Source organism: Ctenocephalides felis, unplaced genomic scaffold (genome assembly GCF_003426905.1).
Source record: "Ctenocephalides felis isolate EL2017-DRISC unplaced genomic scaffold, ASM342690v1 CF-g0.4_SCAFFOLD_03573, whole genome shotgun sequence".
In the NCBI taxonomy this organism is placed as follows: Eukaryota; Metazoa; Arthropoda; class Insecta; order Siphonaptera; family Pulicidae; genus Ctenocephalides; species Ctenocephalides felis.
The window spans coordinates 20,407,365-20,425,166 of NW_020539727.1; positions in this window are offsets into that span (position 1 = coordinate 20,407,365).

Below are 17,802 nucleotides of genomic sequence, written 5' to 3' on the forward strand. Positions count from 1 at the left end.
TGGAAGACAACCTAAAAAATGTGTTAGACATTTTGAAAGATCTGGTAGACAATTTGAAAGATCTGGTAGAAAATCTGAAAGATCTGGCTGACAACTTGAAAAATCTGGCAGACAATCTGAAAGATCTGGCAGACAATCTGAAAGATCTGGCAGACAATCAGAAATATCTAGTAGACAATTTGAAAGATCTGGTAGACAATGTGGAAGATCTGGCAGACCACTTGGAGGATCTGAAAGACAATCTGAAAGATCTGGCAAACAATCTGAAAGATATAGTAGACAATCTAAAAAAATTTGCTTAACAATCAGAAAAATCTGACAGACTATGTAGAAGATTTTGCGGACAATTCGAATGTAAATGAAAATATACAATAAATCTTTTAACTATGCAATTCAATTATATAATTCCTAAAAATTTAAGAAATATGAATAATCTCGAATATTACATTACAATTACATTAAAATTGCCTGTTTCATTTAGAGCTTAAATATATCAAAACTTGATAAAATTTTCTAAAACCTTTCTAAAAACAAACCCGAATTATCTGCTTCTTCCGGATTGTCAGTTTGTTTTTGGATTGTCTTTGTTTTCATTTATGGATTTATTTATTTATTTGTATTAAGTGATTTATTTTATCCGATATTTTTAGGATAGTTATTAATAGTTAAAAATGTATAAAAAAACTTGGTGTATCAAATAAATGTTATCCCAAAATTCCTTGAAAACACATTCTTTGTCTAACATTGTCCTGCATTACCACTACTTTGCAGATGCAGAATTTATTGACGTCAGGCACATATAACTGACACAAACATATATATATATATATATATATATATATATATATATATGGTCATTTTCGAATTTCCTTGCTCCCAGGGGCTCAAATGGTTCCAAATAGATAAAAAACAATTGTCTGAAAGTTTTAGCTCTTAATATTAACGTTTAGATAGAGCGCAATTCAATCAAAGTTTTTCAAAAATTTTAAAAATGTTTTTTAGATGTAATTTAGCGAACAAATGAATGAATAAAACTCATTCATTTGTCGCTAAGTTATACCTAAAACATTTTTTTTAAATTTTCAAAATTTTTTCCATGCTCTCTCCATACAAAGTTTGATTGAATTGCGCTCTATCTAAACGTTAATATTAAGAGCTAAAACTTTCAGACAATTGTTTTTTATCTATTTGGAACCATTTGAGCCCCTGGGAGCAAGGAAATTCGAAAATGACCATTTTAAGGACCACCCTAATTATATATATATATACACGTATATATATATATATATACATAAACTTTCATCAATCATACTTCACAAATTTCATCCTCAAAAAACCCACAAGCCAGATAATGAAAAAACAACTTGCAACCTAAAAATGTTTGCACTCGTGCGCCGATTAATCTCCGGTCATGTTTTCAAGTAAAAAATTCCTCTGGGAATTACCTTACGGTTAATTGAAAGGTACGAAATTACAACAACAATAATAATACGAATGAACTGTATTTAATAAAAGTTTGCAACGAACAAGAAGAAAAAAACTCTGTAAATTTCCTCTACGACGACGAAGAACACTTGTTCGACACTTGTTAAAGCGAAAGGTCAATGCCGAGGAGAATTCGAAACCGTGACATTGGATAAAAAATATTTATAGAAATAAATTACGATGATTTGAGTATTTTTGTAGATTGGCGTTTTTATTATAACAACTATGTACGTCTACATACACGTCTGTTACTTGAGGAAATAGATTAAAACTAGTTGTGCAAGAAATGCACATTCCAAATTTAACGTTAAATTGTTTTCAGAAAATTCTACCAACTTTTGAGTGCACTGAGTTGCTGTAGTGCTTTGTTTGTCAATATTTCAGATTATTTAATTTTATACAAACTTTCCAAATATTTTTTTTTTCAGATAAACTGTTTAAAAGTTATGAAAAAAATTACACACAAATTCGTGATAAATGCGTCGCTTAAAATAAATTTACCAAAAAGGTAGATCCATAATTTTATATTTCAGATTAAAAAAATTAAGTAGACCAAAAGACCTCTAGAACTTTGCTCTAGAACAAAATAACAAAAATATGTTGATAATTTTTCTAAGGTTAAGTCATACAAAAATATCTCATTCAAATCAAACCACCTGTTCAAAAGTTGCAAGAGATATTCTAAACTAGTGAAGTGCATGGCACCGTGCCTTAAGACAAATTGCTGGAACTTCCCGTACCAAAAAAAAATTTTTTTTTAAAAGATTAACACTTTTGAAAAAAAATTACTCTGAAAATTAGTTTCTTGAGAAACTATAAATTTTTGGCAAAACTTTTTTTTGATAAAAAGACTTTTTGAAGAAAAGTGTATTTTGAAATATTTTGGAAATTCTGAATTTTTTTTCAAAGCGACCGTACTGCTTTAACTGCATAGAGGCGAAATATCGAAGCGCGTAAGCGCCGCGCCGCCGTCTTACGGGTAAGCATTAGTGCGAATGTGAACAAAATTTATACTTATTGTTAAAATCTCTATAAAATATCTGATAATTTGATGTGCATATGTCTAATGATAATTTTTGACCGCCAAAATGGCATTCTTTTCTTTTCTTTATGGATTTTGCCCCATATCTTCGAACGGCTAGACCTGCTTCGCCAAAACTAATCAGCACGTCTCCTTATCAATACGAATCGAATGTTTTTTGAATTATTCAAATCGCTTCATCCGTGTTCCCGAAATCGTCGACGAAAATTTGTATCCGCACACATACATCCATTTTTTCTAAGGTATGCCAAAATGTTCAGAAGGTTTTGAAACGTAAAGATATATACAAATTTTCATTTTCGATTTTTTTGCGATTACTATAACTTACCCTACGAGAAGTTAACAATTGCCCGAATAAGTAGTTGATAAATTGGATTTTTTATTGTAATCGTCAAAAAATCGAAAATGAAAATTTTTGCATAATTTCACGTTTCAGAGGTTTCTGAACATTTTGGCAAACCTTAGAAACCTTAGAAAAAGTAGCGTATCTTAGTGTACGTGTATGTGTGTAAGTGTGGATACAATATTTCGTCCATGTTTTCAGGCTCACGGATCAACCGATTAGAATGATTCAGAGAAAATCCGATTTGGCAAAGGCAGGTCCAGCTGTTTCGGAGTAACGAAGCAAAGAGTGCAGTAAATAGAAATCAAGTTTTTGAGAGAACGGAGCATCCGATTTGAATGATTCAAAGGACATTCAATTCGTAATGATGAGGAGAAGTGGTGATTGGTTTTAATGATAAAATTTCAGGCAATTACAATCAAGATGAGGTAATTTAAAAAAAGATCCGACAGTCAAGGGGCTTGCCTAATCTTTCAAGTCAGATGGTCTACCAGATCTTTCATTTTATCTGTCTGAATTCTCAACTTTTTTATCTAATATTTGAGATCCTTTGGATTGTCTGTTAGATCCTTTGGATTGTCAATTGTTTGATCTGAGATTGTCTGCCTAACATTTAAGATTGTCTGCCTGTTTTTTTATTTAGGAAAATTTATACTTTTTTAATAATTTTGGGTTGTTTTTTCTGTTATTTGATCTCATTTTCAAATTATCTAATCTTTCGTTAGCATTGTCTACTTTTCCACTAAAGATATTACAGATTACTTTTTACATTTTGGTAAAGTCTGACCTTTCTAGAATGTCAGATCTATCAGATTGTTTGCCATCTTTTGTAATTTCTGATTTGTCTTTCAGCCTGTCTAAATTTTATTCGGAATCATTTTATTTTTCTTCAAGATTGTGTGATCTTTCTTGAGCACTGTCTGATATTTTGTTTAGATTAATCTTTTTTAGGATAACCTGATCTTTCAGATTTTTTGGTAGATATTTTGTAATGTGTGACATGTAGTTAGGACTATATTATCTTTATTTTGAACAATCATAAAAATAAGTGTTTTTCCTTAAAAAATTCACTCTACTTCCAAATATCGATTAAAAACAAATAAATACTGTTTAGGCATTTACATTGAAGTATCTGGCAGATATTCTAAAAGATCTGGCAGACAATCTGAAAGATTTTGCAGACAATCTGAATGATCTGGTGAACAATCTGGAAGATCTGGACGACAATCCGAAAGATCTGAACACAATCTGAAAGATCAAGCAGACAATCTGAAATATTTGGCAGACAATAGTATTTAAGCCTTAACTAAAATTATATATCGACTTTAGCAATAATAAATAAATCTACCTATCATTCCCATATATCTCTGTGCCAAAATCAATAACAAATTTGCAAACCATCAACTATAGATTTCCAACATCCAAACAATGGTCACTAATGACGAGCGATAAATTCAATTTGATCCGAACCTCTATACTATTTTTTTTCTTAGCGGAAAGACATCTATCATAATTTAATAATCGCGAATAAAAAAAAAAACAAATAATTATTTCTAAATATAAATAAATAAATTGTACGTCTTACAAGTTTACAATGCTTTTAGCACAATCATTCGGACGTTACGTTGCACAAAAATTTCGGAATTTTTGCTTTTGCACAAACACGTGCCGGTAGATGGAAAATTAAAATAAGAAAAAATTTAACATGGTAAAAAATAATATTTAAAAAGAATAAGAAAAATAATATTTCAATTTTTATCTTATATCAATATTAGCTTGGATAGGATGTTAAAAATAAGGTAAATCAATTAAGAGAACAATCTTGCAAGAGTAGATCTCAGAGCAAGATCTGACAAAATATAAAACAAGAAGTAACTAAATTTAAAATTATAAAATATCGGATTTTTTTCGGAATCTTCTTTATTAAAAGTATGTTATTTTATTGTATCTTATCTGGCAGCTCAGTTTTTGCTTTCTTGGTATTTTCTTTTGTAAATGAATTACTATTACAACAAGGCAGACAATCTAAAAAATCAGGTAAACAATATGAAAGATCTGGTAAACAATCTAAAAATTCTGGAGGATCTGGAGGTCAATCTAAAACATCTGGCACACAATTTGAAAGATCTGACAGACAATTTAAAAGATCTGGCAGATAATCTGAAAAATCTGGCATACAATCTGAAAGATCTAGCAAACAATCTAAAAAATCTCGAAGATCTGGAAGTCAATATAAAACATATGGCACACAATTTGAAAGATCTGGCAGACAATCCAAAAGATCTGGTAAACAATCTAGAAGATCTGTAACAATCTGAAAAATCTGGCACGCAATCTGAAGGATCTGGTGAACAATCTAAAGAATCTGGAAGATTTGTAAGTCAAGATAAAACATGTGGCACACAATTTAAAAGATCTGGCAGACAATCTGGAATATATTGCAGACAATCTGAAAAATCTGGTGAACAAACTGAAATATCTAGAAGTCAATCTAAAACATCTGGTACACAATTTGAAAGATCTCGAAGATCTGGAAGTCAATATAAAACATATGGCATACAATCTGAAAGATCTGGTAAACAATATGAAAAATCTGACATACAATCTGAAAGATCTGATGAACAATCTAAAAAATCTGGAAGATTTGTAATTCAATATAAAACATCTGGCACACAATTTGAAAGATCTGGCAGACAATCTAAAAGATCTGGCAGACAACTAAAATATCTAGAAGTTTGGTTTTTAGACAACCTAGATTCTAGATTTTTTTTATATATGGCTGCCTGTTTTTACTATTTAAAGATTGCCCGATCTTTAAAAAGCACGAACTCTTCATTATAAAAATGCTTCATTGTGAAATTTTCTATCGAAAACGTACTATTTTTAACTATTAATTAAACTATTATTTAAATGTAATATAAACTATTTTTTAAATGTAAAATTGCATAATTTGTGTTCCATTTTGTGTCTCATTTTCGAATTGCTAAAATTTTATATCATTTAATTCAAATTTAATTTTCATTTAAAATTATTCATGAATGTAAGATAAAATCTAAAATATGTAAATAATTCATTTCTTAACGTAATTATAATTTTTTATAGGTATATATTGCGTTTTATCAAAATGACTAAGCATTTTTGATTATATATATATATATATATTATATATATATATATATATATATATATATATATATATATATATATATATGTAAAGCGAGAGGTTTTTCTTCAGATGGTGAAATAATATGATAAAAATTGTTTCTTGGGCATCCATCCAATAATTAAAAAACAGTTTTAATGCAAAATGTTTTAATTAAGAGAACATACGTTTCGGGTCCAGATTTGACCCATCTTCAGTGCATACAAATAAATTTTTTTAAAAAAATATAACACAAAGAACAACACAAAATGTAAAACGAAAAATAAGTATGAAATAAAAAATTGAAAAAACATCAAGTTATGAAAATTGTAAAAATTAAAATAAATAATATGTTTTATTGTAAAAAAGGTTGTTCCAAAAACACATCTTGTTAGTTTGGAGACAGAATTACGTATAAATTTACGTTTATACGTAATTCTGTCTCCAAACTAACAAGATGTGTTTTTGGAACAACCTTTTTTACAATAAAACATATTATTTATTTTAATTTTTACAATTTTCATAACTTGATGTTTTTTCAATTTTTTATTTCATACTTATTTTTTCGTTTTACATTTTTGTGTTGTTCTTTGTGTTATATTTTTTTAAAAAAATTTATTTGTATGCACTGAAGATGGGTCAAATCTGGACCCGAAACGTATGTTCTCTTAATTAAAACATTTTGCATTAAAACTGTTTTTTTAATTATTGGATGGATGCCCAAGAAACAATTTTTATCATATATATATGTATATATATATATATATATATACATATATTAAAATTAGCATTTGAAACGCACAACAGGAAAAAATAAAAATAAACAGAAAAAATATCTACAACTTACACATTAAAAACAGGCTTTTTGCGTCAGAGACCCGAAAATTGGTCAGTAACTGCTAAATCATCTGGTCGAATGCAAATTTTATTTTATATATATATATATGTATATATATATATATATATATATATATATATATATATATATTTAATGACGTCCACAAATGTCGTAGTTTGAATAAAAAAACAGTTTTAGTTACGTCTTTACATTTCGGTGATTTTTAGGCACACGTCTTGAAATAAATTTGCAGAAGTCCGGATTAAAGTGATAAATAAATGTATTAATTATTATTTATCGATTTACGCATAAAGCTATTTATAAATTAGTTTTTCAGAAACCAGATTTCTTATTTTAGTTTATAAATAAATTGGAATTGGAATAATTATTGTTTATCGATTTACGCACAAAACTGTATTTGCATGTTTTTCCTGATTTTTTTTTGTTATTTCGTGGGAATTATAAATTCCACAAATGGAATATTATTTTACTAGTAAACATCCGATACAGATCAGATCAGATCAGAACGCATCTGATTTAAATAAACCGCAATTTTTTTCTTGTTTATATATTGTAAAGTGTGATTTGTTTACAAAGAAAATACTAAGAAAGCAACTTTATATTTTAATTTAAAGTATGTTGCCAGGTACTACTATTACTAAATGATAAAATTTAAATTATAACAAAAAAAAATGCTCGTTGTCCTGATCTTTTGGAATTTATCCAATATTCCAAAACGTCTGATTTTTTTAAACTCTTAAAGCAAATACATATCAATTTCAAGCAATTTAATTACGAGTATATTATAATTCCGACATTTATTCATTTAAATAATTCAATGCGCAATATTCCCCAAGATTCGCATAAAATAAATATAAAGAGTTATTTATTCATTAAATGTAAATAAAACGAATAAAATGACGTCAAACAATTGTTGCTGTTCATAATAATTATGTAATTAAACGCACAATCACTTTTGTTAAAATGATAATTCAGAATTGAATAATTTAATTAAAATAATAAAAAAATAACTAGGTGTAAGTTTGTAGTGGAAATAATTCAGTTTATAAATAAGGATTAAGAAATATATAAATTACTGGACACCGATATAAAAGTTTTGTATAAAACGACTTTGAATTCGATATTTCATTCTTTAGTAATAAATATAGAAAATTAGAAACAAATTTGATCCAAAAAATGTAAGAAAAAATCAGCAAACAAAAACTAAAGCTTCTAAAATCACAACAATTTTAAACAAAGTTGAACAAAAATTGATAAATTTTTAATATTTATTATTATTATTATTTGTTCTTAAATGCTAAATACATGTCAATTTTGCTAGTGCAAACATTTATCCAATTATCTATTATCTTTAAAACCATTACATACAATTATGCAAATTGCTCTTTGCAATTTATTATAATAATTTATTGTTCGTATAGAAATGCCTTTTGAAATGTTTTACAAAAAAAACTGTAAAATATGCATTTCTTAGTAAACTGCGCAAACATGAGAAAAATTCAAGTTTTTACGTCAAAGACGTAAATTAGAGAAAAAAGTTGTTAGAAATTTAAATTAGATTTATTGATTTTGATTGAAATTTCTACTTCAATTTTGTTACGTAACATTCAATATAAACTTTCTGAAAAATTATTATTACATGTTAGATTCTATCTACATTTATGAATAATTTTATGTGAAAACTAATAAAAAAATTTAGTTTTGTATAAGTATTCTAACAAAAGATTGTTTAAAATAACGGTTCTACAAACCTTCTAATTTTTTTACAACAATCTAATTTATTAACAACTTTTTTTTCGTGTAACTTTGACCATAAACTTGGAACCTTGACACCTAAATATCGAAATGAACTCTAAAAGGTGAAAGATTTCTAATAAGATATTACAGTGATCATTTTTATAAGATCGAGACATTATTTTGGAATTTTTTTCTCAGAATTATAATGCTTTTAATTCTCTAATTTCTAAATTAATAATTATTAAATTCAACCCAGTATCCTTTAAACAATATCAGTTTTTTTGTTTTATGTCACTGTTAATCAATGTATCAAGGACGTCAAGAAATCAGGACGTCAATAAATCAAGATGTCAAGAAATCAAGATGTCAAGAAATCAGGACGTCAAGAAATCAGGACGTCAAGAAATCAGGACGTCAATAAATTAGGACATCTAAAAATGAAGACATCCAAAAATCAGGACATTCATAGATCAAGACATCCTTAAAACAGGACGTCCAGAAATTAAGACATGTAGAAATCAGAGATCCAAAAATCCGAAATCCAAAAATCTGAGATTCCAAAAATCAGGGCATTTAGTTATCAAGGCATCCAGAATTAGGACGTCCAAAAAAAGACATCTATAAAAAAAGACATCCAAAAATTAGGGCATTCAGAAATTAGGACATCCAGAAATTAGGACATCCAGAAATTAGGACATCCAGAAATTAGGACATACAGAAATTAGGACATACAGAAATTAGGACATACAGGAATTAGAACATACAGGAATTAGGACATACAGAAATTAGGACATACAGAAATTAGGACATACAGGAATTAGGACATACAGAAATTAGGACATACAGAAATTAGGGCATACAGAAATTAGGACATACAGAAATTAGGACATCAGGAAATTAGGACATCCAGAAATCAAACATCCATAAATCAGAACATCAAGAAATCAGGACATCCAGAAATCAGGACATCCATAAATCAGGGCATCGATAATCAAGGACAATGAGAAATAGGGACATCTAAAAATCAGGATGTCCAAAAATCAGAACGTCAAGAATTCAGAACGTCAAGAAATCAGAACCTCAAGAAATTAGGACATCCAGAAATCAGAACGTCCAGAAACCATGACATCGAAAAACCATGACAACCAGAAATCAGGACATTCATAAAACAGGACATCTCAAGGTCAAGAAATCAAGAAATCCAAGAATCAGGACGTCCACAAAATAAGACATCCATAATATAAGACATCCGTAAAATAAGGCATTCATAAAATAGGTCATCCAGAAATCAGGACACCCAGAAATCAGGACATCCAGAAATCAGAGCATCCAGAAATCATGGATACCAAAAATTAGGACATCCATAAAAAGTACATCCAGAAATCTGACATCCATAAATCAAGACGTCAACAAATCAGGATATCCAGAAATCAGGGCATCCAGAAATCAGAACGTCAAGAAATCAGGACGTCCAAAAATCAGGACGTCAATTATTCAAGACGTTGTGGGAATCGATGAGAAATAAAACTTACTTGTCATTTTATTCTATCATAAAATTTAGTTATTAATAAATTGTTTATATTTTCATCCAACGGATTTTATATTTTATATACATTATTATTTTCCTACAACGTCAAGAAATCATAGAATCATAAAAGACGTCACGAAATCATAAAAAAGGCATTCATGAAAAAGAACGTCAAGAAATCCGGACGTCAAAAAATCAGGACATAAAGAAATCAAAACGTCAAGAAATCAGGATGTCAAGAAATTGACACGCCAAGAAACCAGGACATCTATAAAAAAGACATTCATAAAAAAGAACGTCCAGAAATCAGAGATCCAGAAATCAGGCCATCCAGAAATCAAGACATCTAGATATCAGGGCATTCATAAAATATGACATCCATAGATCAGGACATCCATAAAAAGGAGGACATACATAAAAAGAAGACATCTAGAAATCAGGGCATCCAGAAATCAGGACATCGATAAATTAGGACATTCAGAAATAGGGACATTCGGGAATCAGGATGTCAAGAAGTCAGGTCGCAAAGAAATCAGAATCTCAACAAATTGGGACATCCAGAAATCAGGACATCCAGAAACCAAAATATCCAGAAACCAAGACATCCATAAACTAAGATATCTAGAAATCAGTACAACCAGAAATCAGGACATCTAGAAATCAGGACAACCAGAAATCAGGACAACCAGAAATCAGAACATCCATAAAATAAGGCATCCATAAATCAGGACAGCCATAAAAGAAAACGTCAGAAAATTAGGGCACCCAGAAATTAGGACATCCATAAAAAGGAGTTTCATAAAACAGGACATCCCCATAAGAAAGAACGTCAAGAAATCAGGGCACCAAAAATTAGCGCATCTAGAAATCAAGACATAAAAAAATATTATGGGATAGACACATTATTTTAGAGCATTTTACTCCTCAAATTTCTATGACTTTTAATTCCCTAAATTTTTTCTTGTCTTAAAAAAACATTATTAAATCCAACCCAGTTTCCTTCAAACGATATCACACTTAATTCATATCTCTGATCCTAAATGAAATATTTCATCACAATTCTCTATTAAAATTCATTGACAAGTCATTTATAATTCGTGCTTTATTAAAAACCTTTTTGTTCTATTAAATATTCTATAAAAACAATTTTGAAGTATCAAAACAAGTTCATTGGGCTGTCAAAAACACAGTAATTAATTCAGTCTGCAAAAAACGTGTTTTTATAAAGGGTTTTTAGGCTTGGGAAAAAAATATTATTCCGGTTTCCGACTTTGTAGAAGAGGAACTTGAGAATATTTTTAACTTTAAACAGTTTTTTTGGATAATATGATAACTTGGTGTTATTTAAATTTATGAGAAAAAAGTTGTTTGTTTTGGTAATTGACAGGTATTTAAGAACAACAAATGTATAATAATTTAAACTAGTAAATCCATAATCAAAACCGGATAAATTAAAAAAAGTTTTTAGCATAAATTAGAACAAAAGACTGAATTGAATGATTTTATATAAAAATGGCAAAGAGAGAATGGATTTTTTAAATCACAAATTTATGAATCATTTTCTAGAGTTTTTAGAATATTTTCCTATTATATATCTTTTAGTTTTTATCTGAAATCTCTCTCAAAAAAGTTCGTCGACTAAAGACGTCATCTATAGACGTCACAAAAGTCGTCTCAAACGGAACTTCGGTCTGCTTAGATTCTTATTTGATTTATGTGAGATAAAAAAAATAATAAATAAGTTCTACGCATTTGATTCATGTCAGAAATATAATAAATTATAAATTGTAACAAAAAATGTCTAGTAAAAGTAATAAATTGTTTTTTAAAATATATATAGATTTTTTTAATATTAAATTATTTAAGTTAAATTCAATCTGATTGAATTCTTATTGGATTAATGCAGATAGAAAATGTTTTATGACATTGTATAAGAAATATAATAATAATAAGAAAAAATATAGAAAAAATTTAAAAATATATAGAATTTTGTTTTCTAATGAAATTTTGTTGCGTATTTAAAAAAATAGTTTTTTATATACTTTCTAATTCATCCTAATAATTATTCTTAATGGCATATTTAAAAATAAATTACATCATTATTTTCAAATAAGACATACAAAATTAGTGACATTAGAATAATTTGGTCTAAAAATAATTTGTAGATGGTTAAAAATAAATTGTTGATTTTATTTACTATATATAATTCACGTCAATACTTTTGTAATGTCTTTTTAATAACAAAACAGTTAAAATAGAAAAAAATAGGTTTTTAATGACATAATTAGATATTTTTAAATATAATAACACGTAGAGTTCATTTTTAAAAATATGAATAAAAATTTAAATTTGTTTTAAACAACTCTAGTAATAATTGTATGTAAAAATTTCAAATTTGAATCTGATTTTTTTAAATTATTAGGTGTAACATTAGTAAATTAATATCGATGATTTTTTATATTAAAAAATCCTTGAAATCCAATTTGCAAAATTAAATATTTTTTTTGCATTTTTAGCTTTAAAATTAAGAATTATTTATTTAGTCATAAATAATATCGATTTTTAATTTATAAAAACTAATAGGAAGGAAATCATTTACAAAAAGTGTAAAAAGTGGTTTATGATTATCTATTTTTGAAATACGAAAAAACATTTAATTTATTATTAAAATTATTTATTATTTATTAACAAAATCAACTTTAACTCGCCTCTAAATTCAAAAATAAAAACGACTCAAAAAATAAGAAAATTTAGTACATTTTCTAAGTAAATTAACTCATTTTTTTTTTTATTATTATTATTTACTTACGTTTTACGTCAATTGTTTTTCCTATTCTCATTGAAATTTTTTATCAATAAATACATAAAATTTATTTATATAACTCTAATTAAATGCAACTTGAACAATTTCTTCTTAAAAGAAGAAAAAAGTGGTCGCCCACGTGCAAATTTTGCATTAAACATTGTAAATGTATAGTTTTTTATAAAAAAAATTGCAATTTTGTTGCTTATTGATCATTATTCATATACCAACATATATATATATATATATATATATATATATATATAATTATAATATTTTATTAACAAATTGTGAAAACGAGATCAACTTTAAATTTGGTACTTGTAGCAAAAAACGTATATTTTGCAGCCTTAAATTTAGTTTTTATAAGATTTAGTATTTTATATATTTGAAATATGATTTTAAGTATCATTTGTCTAAATTATAGCTTTATACAACAAATTATTTGCTCACAGCAATTTTTTGAAAATTTTGCATTGGATTTTCTTACATGTTATATAAATTTGCAATTCGTAGCTTAAGTACGGATTTTATTTAATTACTTAAAAATTTTTCTTCAACAGATGTGTATTTTTTATTTTTTATATTTAAAACAGGTATTTATAAATCACATATCCAAATTACAGCATTTTGTTGCAAGATTTTAATTTACTACAAATTTTTGTAAATTTTGCGACGGATTTTCTTATATGTAACACCTCGTGTTGTCTAAATTTGCAACTCATAACTTGCATAGGTATTTTATTTAATTATTCAAAATTTTTCTTCAACACATGCGTATTTATTATTTTTAGTATTTAAAACAGAGTTTTAAGTATCATTTACCCAAATTTCAGCAATATACTACAGGTTTTCAGTCCAGAATGAATTTTTGAAAATTTTACGTTTGATTATTTCGTATTGTCTTATCAAAATTTGTAGTACATAACTCGCGTACATATTTTATTTAATTACTCGAATTTTTTTTTCAACACATGTATGTTTTATATTTTTAGTAATTAAGAGAGGTATTTATAAACCACATATCCAAATTAGAGCATTTTGGTACAAATTTTCAATTTACAACAAATTTTTGAAAATTTTGCGTTGGATTTTTCTCTTTGTGGTGTCTAAATTTATCATACTCAACTCGCGTACGTATTTTATTTAATTACTCAAAATTTTTCTTCAACAGATGTATATTTAATATTTTCAATATTTAAAACAGATATTTAAAAATCACATATCCAAATTACAGCATTTTAGTACAAATTTTAAATTTACCACAAATTTTATAAAAATTTACGTTTGGTTTTCTTATATGGATAAATGTAACTTGTTTACCCACGTATTTTATTTAATAACTCAAAAATTTTCTTCAACACATGTATATTAAATATTTTTAATAATTAAAACAGGGTTTTATGTGTCACATATCCAAATTACAGCATTTTGCCACAAATTATTAATTTACAAAAAAAAATTAAACTTAACCAATACTTTCTAAAATTGTTGCAAAAAATCTAATCAAGAAACGCTTTGTACTAAAAATAGAAAGTTTATGTATTATAATGCTTTGTAAATTTATATATATATATATATATATATATATATATATATATATATTTGTATATTCATTACCAAGGTTAATACAAAAGGCCTTGTTCATGTATTTTTTTGCAAAGTGTAATTAATATTTGGTAAACACTTTCTTTTTAAAATAAATAATAAATTCCCGGATATTTAGATAATAAATTATATCTAAATATTATTTTAGATATATTATAGAAATTTGTAAAAATTACAAGACAAATAGAAAAAAATGTTTAGAGAATATTTGTTTGAAAATGCAAGAATTGGCGTGAAGTAAGATATTTTTACGAGAAATCGTTATAATAATTATTATTATTATTTATCTCGGAATTAGTCAGCAAAGAAAAAATTACTTAAAATACTCGTATCTAGCAATTTTTCTAAAAAAAAAAATTTAATCTCTATAACCATCTACAAAAATTGTTTATTAATGTTCTGCAACAAATATCGTGTTCGTATTTCATATTCATATTTCAAATCTACAATTAATTTTTTCCCAGGGAATCTTTTTAAAAATTTCTAACCTCTATGACGTACATTGTTCAATAGATTTTTTTGCAACAATTAGTCGAGAAATTGTTGCAAAAAAAACTTGTTTGAATTTATAGAGTCATCAAAACATACGTCAGAGAAATCCACATATGAGATGAATAGGTAAAATTTACTTTACATTTGTTTATATAAATATATAAATATATATATATATATATATATATATATATATATATATATATGTATATATGAAGAAATAACACGACTGATTTTTTCTAATTTTTGGACTAACTTTTTCCAATTTTTCGTAAAATACGTTATTAAAAAACACATATAAACCTAAATATTCACCTTCCCATATTAAACCCTTATTTCGTGAATTTTTTTTATATAGAATGAAAATAATGAACAGATTGAATTATGTAATACTTAATAAACATTCCTCTATACAAAAACAATTTTACAAAAATATATTTTTAACTTTTGCAAAACAAATTTAAATGTTTTTGCAACACGTGTTTTGTCTGAACAAAAGTTTTGCAATTTAATAACACATTGTCTAAAGTAAAGCAAATATACATAAACGTTGATGTAATTAAAATATAATTATAAATACACGGTTTTAATTAATTACATAACTGAGTAAATTTAAATCAACGCTAATTTATAATTCTCTACTTGAAAAATATTATTTTGAACTTCACTCATTCATTTTGAACATATGTGGTACAAAAATTAGTACCAAGTTTGTAATTTTATTTTTTTATACATTTTTTCGAACAAACTGTGAGGGTTTAATATTTTTAATATTTAAATAAATGTTTGAAGTATCATATAAATAAATTACAAAATTCTATAATAATTAGTTTTTTATAAACAAAGTTTTTAAAGTTCGTATAATTTTTCAATTTATTTTTATTGGCATACAACGTTATATATAGCTAAAAAAAATTATTTTAGTATTAATATATATATATATATATATATATATACGTTTTAAAATTTTAATATTTAAAACAAAGACTTAGATATCATATAAACAAATTACATAACTCTGCAGAAGATAGTTTTTTATAAACAATTTTTTAAACCTTTGCATCATATTTATTTTTGATTTTTTATTAATTGTCTCACAACGTATTAAATAGCTCAAATATTTTTTTAGTACGAAATTATGAGAGTTTTATAATTTTTATATTTAAAACAAAGCCTTAAATATAATATAAACAAATTACAGAATTCTGCAAAAGATAGTTTTTCATAAAAAAAAAATTAAAACCTTTGTATCATATTTATCTTTGATTTTTTATTAATTGTCTCACAACGTATTAAATAGCCCAAATATTTTTTTAGTAAAAAAATATGAGATTTTTATAATTTTTATATTTAAAACAAAGCTTTAAATATAATATAAACAAATTACAGAATTCTGAAGTAGATAGGTTTTTATAAACAAATATTTTAAACCCACATACAAATTATTTCTATGCAGAATAATATACGTCTTTGCTTAAGACGCGTTTTCTGGCCTGGAAAATCGTCTTAACGGGGTTTTTGTCACGTTTAATATTTTTTATATTTGAAACGAAGTTCAAGGTGTAATGTACACAAATTTCAGAACCCTAAAGCCAAAAATACCCTAAATAGAATAAATACAGTAAAAATGTATTTAATTTGCTTTGATTTATTTATTTAATTGCACAAAGTGGCGTTTTATGCGAGAAATCGTAAAAAATAATCGTCTTAACGGGGTTTTAGTCATGTTTAATAGTTTCTAAATTTAAAACAAGGTTCAAGGTATAACATACCCAAATTTCAGAACCCTAAGGCGAAAAATACCCTAAATAGAGTAAATACAGTAAAAATTTATTTAATTTGCTTTGATTCATTTCCCAATAGTTGCACAAAGTGGCGTTTTATGCGAGAAATGGTATGTAATAATCGTCTTAACAAGGTTTTAGCCATGTTTAATAATTTTCAAATTTAAAACAAGGTTCAAGGTATAATATACCCAAATTTCAAAACCCTAAGGCCAAAAATACCTTAAATAGAGTGAATACAGTAAAAATGTATTTATTTTGTTTCATTTCCCCAATAGTTGTACAATGAGGCGTTTTATGCGAGAAATCGTAAAAAATAATCGTTTTAACGAGGTTTTAACGATGTTTAATATTTTAGAAATTTAAAACAAGGTTCAAGGTATAACGTACCTAAATTTCAAAACCCTAACACAAAAAAATACCCTAAACAGAACAAATACAGTAAAAATTTATTTGCTTTGATTCATTTCCCCAAAAGTTGTACAATAAGGCGTTTTATGCGAGAAATCGTAAAAAATAATCGTCTTAACGAGGTTTTAGCCATGTCAAAAGTTAGAACAAGATCAAAGGTATAATATACCCAATTTTCAGAACCCTAACACAAAAATACCCTAAATAGAGCAAATAGAGTAAAAAATTATTTATTTTAATTCATTTCCCCAATAGCTGTACAATGAGGCGTTTTATGCGAGAAATCGTAATAAATAATTGTTTTAACGGGGTTTTTGCGAGGTTTAATAATTTTGAAATTTATAACAAGGTTCAAGGTATAACATACCCAAATTTCAGAAACCCTAACTCAAAAAATACCATAATTATAGCAAATACCGTAAAAATGTATGTATTTGCTTTACTTAATTTCCCAGTAGTTGCACAAAATAGCGTTTTATGCGGGAAATAGTAAAAAAATTAACGTCTTAACGGGGTTTTAGCCATGTTTAATAATTTTCAAATTTAAAACAAGGTTCAAGGTATAATA